Genomic DNA, 6,000 nt, shown 5'->3' on the forward strand with positions numbered 1-6,000 from the left:
TTCAGCTGCTGGGTTCTGGGGAGGAGGTGGAATACTAAAATGAGTAAGACATAGGCTAATCCCCGTAGGAACTCACAGTCAAGTGGCAGAGACAGATATGTAAACAAAAAATTACAGCACAATGTGATAAGTACTGTAATAGAGGCATGTATAACATACTAATGGAGCCTAAATTATCCTGCAAATTATTCTGTCATTCTAAATATGCAGAAGATGGAGTTAAAGATGAATGCATTGAGTAAATCATAGGAGACTCTAGATGACATGTAGGAGAAGGTAAGAATTAATGTAATCTCACTGAGTAAAGTTGTGATAACCACCAGCACAGATAACAGTTTTGTCTGATGGAGATTGTAACCCATTCCTTCTTAGGCCAGTCACAGAATGATGAGGTACGAAGAGCAGGGGCTCAAGCAGGGGCTTGAGTCTGCTGCATGACCTTGAGCTCGTCAGACATCGGCCTCATTGGGATGTTAGTTAGTTCCCTCAAGTGTGAAGTGGGGCTCGGGGAATCTGGAATGGTGATTGTCTCACTTCCCAAAGCCAGGACATCTACTGGGCTAAAGGAGTAATTGATGTGGGCTAGCCTCTGCAGAGATTGGCGGGAAGTCCCAAGCCCACACAGATACACACCCACTCCAGCACATACCGTAGAGCCAGCCATAGTGGAAGGTGTTGGAAGATCCTTCACAGTGATGACTGCAGGTAGCACAGTGGAGAGAAGGAATTAAGGATGGTGGAGCCCAGAGTTCTTGAGGTTATGGTGAGAAGGTTGAGGGAGTGTGGTTTCATTCTGACACAAGGGAGAGACCCCTCCCGCTGATGGTGCTGAACAAACGAACCGGTAAATCCCAATCATTTTAAGCTTCAAGACAAGATGTGTTGGTGGGACTTACCTGTATTCCACTTACCCTCTTAACCTACAGAGAACCATGTTGAGATGGCTCCTTCCCTTTAAAGTTGATATATACCTCCCCAGCCCTTACAGGCTCCCTTAGCTTCACCCACCCTTTGGTAAATAGTCCCATTATTAAATTCCCAGCTGGGTGGGGCTACCTTTTTCTGCTGGAACTCTAAATGATGGAGCCAATCAGACTGTGTGCTCCTCCAGGAGTATCTGATACAATTCTTGGACCTCAGCACCGTTTATGGTAGCAGGTAAATTCTAGATGCTAATGAAGATCTGTTTGCATGGATCAATTCTGGTATCGTGGTATTCTTAATATCTACTTGGGGCGGGGGGAGGTTCTCTAACCCTTGGGCTTCCTGATTATTACCACTCTCATAACCCAGTGCTGTTTGTATTTCCCTAGAAGCCCTGCTGCCTCTGAACCAATATCACCCCCACTGTCTTCTAAAGGCCCTCTCCCCAGTAAAAGGTACCTACCTTTTATTCTGGAAATAATTAAATGTGTGAGATGCCCAGTTGAAGTCAAGGTTCAGGGAGACTAGGATCTTCCTTCCAGTGGACTTTGCATCCCTAGGATCCCTTGTCCATTTGCTGTACATGTGGCTGAAAACTGAGTTAGAATGAAGCATTTCACCCATTGGGTTATTTATACCACATCTAACAGCACTTGATTTTCTCAGAGGTCACTGTGACTGCCCTGCTTTTTAAAAACTAGAACATTTATTAAAGGCTCCCATCTGAAGTCTGGTGAGACCATGTGTGGGTTTCCAGCCACCAAACCAAGCCAGCTCTGAAAGGCATTGGAACCTGTTTTTTTCAGTCTATGAAAACTTTCCTGGCCCATCACTTTGCCTGTTGCATTGGGAAACCTGATTCAGATCTGCCTTACTCTTTGATCTCCAGTTCTGCTTTTGCAGTGGAATGCAATGTCTGTGTTAATCTTCTCAGACTCACTCAGAGCAGCAGAGTTCTCTGTTGGTAGTTTTGATGGTGCATTTTCAGTTGGGAGGCCAAGGAACTCTTCCTGTTTACAAGCATGAAATTGACTCACATTGTCTTAAAAGTTTAGAGCAGGAGAGAACAGTTTGAGGTCAGTTAATTCAACCTCTTCATCTTTGAGATGAGAAAATTAAAGCTCAGAGAGGTTAAAGGACTTGCCCCAAATCACACAGCTGTTAATGGGGGAGCAATGACCAGAACACAAGTGTCTTAACAATCAGGCCAGTGAGCTTTCACTGTTTCTTGAATTGCTTTGTTTTGTACCCAAGCTCTGAAATTTTCAGGTGAATTTCTCTTGCTTGAATTAGTTTGTGTGTTACTTGATTATGTGAGGTCTGATGAAGTTATTAAAGAGAAACTGTCTACCTAGAAATGACTTTTTTAGATGCCTTGACAGATTTCATGTTTTGCAAAATTGTGTTAATGAGAAATACATGAGTTTTCTCATGAAAGTACTCAGATATTGCAGATAGATTTTTATATGCTGAACTAATCAACAAAGTTAAAAAACACATTCAGTGCTGACCAATCAGCAATTCCAGTTTCAATCTTTTAAAACTTTCATGTAAATGCCTGTTTTCTTGGGAAGTTCACCACAAGAAGATCAGCAGTTAAGCTCTGGTTATCTTGTTTTAGTAGTCTGTATAGTACCATGTGTGAATCATGTATATTCATATACCTAAACTGCACTTTGCTGATTTTCTATCTAATAATTATGTCATTTGCTGAAAGAGCAGTATTGAAGTCCCTAACAATAATTATGGATTAGTCTATTTCTCCTTTCAGCTCTATCAGTTTTTGCTTTATGTGTTTGAGACTCTATTATTTGGTACATGTATCTTTAGGATCGCTATGTCTTCCTGGTGATTAATCCTTTTCACATTATGTAATGTCTCTCATTGTCTCTAGTAAGTTTCTTTGCTCAGATAAAGTCTACCTTATCTGATAGTAATATTATTATTTCTTCTTTTTTAAATTAATGCTTACATGGTACATATTTTTAATCTTTTTACTGTCAGTCTACCTATTTTGTTGAAATTAAAGCAAGTTTCTTGTAAACAGCATAGATGAGTTGTGAGGTTTTTCTTAACCCACTGTGCCAATCTCTGCCTTTTAATAGTTGTGTGTAGACACTTACATTTAAGGTGGTTGTTGGTATGTTAGGACTTAAGTCTTCCATTTAGTTATTTTCTCTCTCCTTGTTTCCTCTGTTTTTTTTTTTTTTACACCTCTGTTCCTCCTTTCTTGCCTCCCATGTATTAATTAAACACTTAGGATTCCATCTTGATTTAATTATAGTATTTTTGAGTGTATCTCTTTGTATAGTTTTCTTAACAATTGCTCTGGGTATGACAATATACATATGTGACTTATTACAGCCTACTTGCATTACAGTTTACCACTTGGACTCCTTACTTCCATTTTAGTCCCTTTACTTTTCCCATTTTTAAATATCATAGTCTTGGAAATCAGATAGTGTTGCAATTTTTGTTCTACTTATTAAATGATTTATAAAACTCATGAGAAGAGTTAGTGTATTGTATATACCATATTTCTGCCCTTTACATTTGTTCTTTCATCCTTCCTGATGCTTCAGGTTTCATCCTTTTGTCATTGTCTTCCAGTTTGAATTAAGTCATCCTTCAGGATCCTTGGGGGATTGGTTCCGAGACCTCTTGCAGATACCAAAATCCAAAGATGCTCAAGTCCCTTATATAAAATGGTGTAGTATTTGCCTATAACCTAGGTACATCCTCCTGTATATTTTAAATCTCTGGATTACTTACAATACCTAAAACAATGTAAATGCTATGTACAGGCAGACCTAGGAGATATTGCAGGTTCAGTTTCAGGCCACCACAATAAAGCAAATATCATAATAAAGTGAGTCACTTGCAATTTTTTGGTTTTCCAGTGCATATAAAAGTTACATTTACGCTATTCTATAGTTTATTTAGTGTGCAATAGCATTATTTCTAAAAGAATGTACATAACTTAATTAAAAAATACTTTATTGCTAAAAAATGCTAACCATCATCTGAACCTTCAGTGAGTTGTAGAAACATCAAAGATAACTGATCACAGGACACCAAACAAATATAATAATGAAAAAGTTTGAAATATTGTGAAAATTATCAAAATGTAACACAGAGACACAAAGTGAGCAAGGGCCGTTGGAAAAATGGCACTGACAGACTTGCTTGATGCAGGGTTGCCACAAACCTTCGATTTGTAAAAAAATGCAATATCTGCGAAGTGCAATGAAGCAAAGTGCAATAAAATGAGGTATGCCTGTGAATAGTTGTAAACACAATATAAATGTTATGTAAATAGTTGCTGTGTGGCAAATTCAAGTTTGGCTTTTTGGAACTTTCTGGAATTTTTTCTTGGAATATCTTTGATCTGCAGTTGGTTGAATCTGTGGATGTGGAGATATGGAGGGCTGACTGTATTTCCTTTAGCCGTTTTTTAAAGGTAATTCTGCTAGTAACAAAATTCTTTAAGTTTTCCTTCATCTGAGAATGTCTTTATTTCCCTTTCATTCCTGAAGAATAGCTTTGTAAGATATAGAATTCACTGTTGACAGTTCTTTTCTTTCAGCACTTGAAAAATACTGTGCAACTTCCTTCTGGCCTCCATGGTTTCAGATAAGAAATATGCTTTTATTTGAATTTGTGCTCCCTTACGTTTAATGTGTCATTTCTCTCTGGTTGCTTTGAAGACTATCTTTAGTTTTTGGAAGTTTATTTATGATGTGTTGTGGCTTGAATTTCTTTGGGCTTATCATATTTGGAGATTGTGCAATTTCTTAAATCTGTAGATTTACACCTTTCACCAAATTTGAGAGATTTTCAGCCATTTTAAAAAAATATTCTTTCAATCTAACTCTTTTTCTACTCCCGTTCTGGAACTCCAGTGGTATGAATTTTGGATCCTTAGTTGTTGTCTCACAGTTCCCGGAGGCTCTTCTAATTCAGTATTTTTTTTTCAGTCTATTTTCTCTCTGGTTTTCAACGTGAGTAAATTGCTCCAGAAGTTCATTGATTCTATCCTCTGTTATCTCCACTCTGCTACTGAGCCCATTCAGTGAGGTTTTTTGTTTTTGTCTGTTTTTCTGTTACTGTTATCTTTCAGTTCTATAATTCCAGTTGAGTTTTTTTACAGCTTCTATTTCTTTGTGGATATTTTCTGTTTTTCATTTGTTTCAAGAGAATTTTTAATTGTTCATTAAAGCATTTTTATAATAACTGCTTTACAGTCTTTGTCAGATAATTCCAATATATGATTCATCTTTGTGTTGGTCGCAGTTGATTGTCCTTTTTTATTCAAGCTGTGCTTTTTCTGGTTCTTGGTATGGCTGGGATTTTCAGTTGTATCCTAGAGATTTTGATTATTATCTTAAGAGTCTCTGAGTCCTATTTAAATCTTTTAGCAATCAGTCACCCTGTTTAGGGTTAGCACACGGGTCCTGGCCTGACTTTTGTAGGCTATGGTTCCAATGACAATTTAATTTCCTGAGCCTTTGTGATGCTACTTTGATTTGCTTTGTTTATTTGGTGTCACTGGGGGTCCCAGTATTACAACCAGAAATATCTATGGGCATTACCAAAAGTCCCTGGGGAGAAAATCACCCCCAAGTGAGGACCATTACTCTATAGAAACCAGAAGAGTTCAACACGCTCCATACAGAACAGGCCATGATCCTGTAGGGAGATGGGAATATGTTCTCCCCTAAAGCTTTATGGAAGCACTTTAGGATCCCAATCTGTGTTTACGTGCGCTGACTCCTTCGGCTTGGGATGAGGGAAGGCTTTATTTGCCTCTTACTACATCCCAAATTTGTACTCAGGGAGGATATTGATAATGGCTCCTATAATGGAACAGAATTTGATTTCCTGTATAACCCAGCTCAGAAGTTAATCTAGCCCTTGATAAACAAGTGGTCTTTATTAAGGAATTACAGCTATCAAGTTTCAAGGTGAAATCCTCTTAGCCTTACATATATAGCATGCATGTTTATATATTCTGCTTTAAGACATCTGCCAAAGATCGTTATCAAATACATCCTTTTTTCATGTTAGTTGGTTTTC

Source organism: Eubalaena glacialis, chromosome 7, assembly GCF_028564815.1.
Source record: "Eubalaena glacialis isolate mEubGla1 chromosome 7, mEubGla1.1.hap2.+ XY, whole genome shotgun sequence".
NCBI lineage: Eukaryota > Metazoa > Chordata > Mammalia > Artiodactyla > Balaenidae > Eubalaena > Eubalaena glacialis.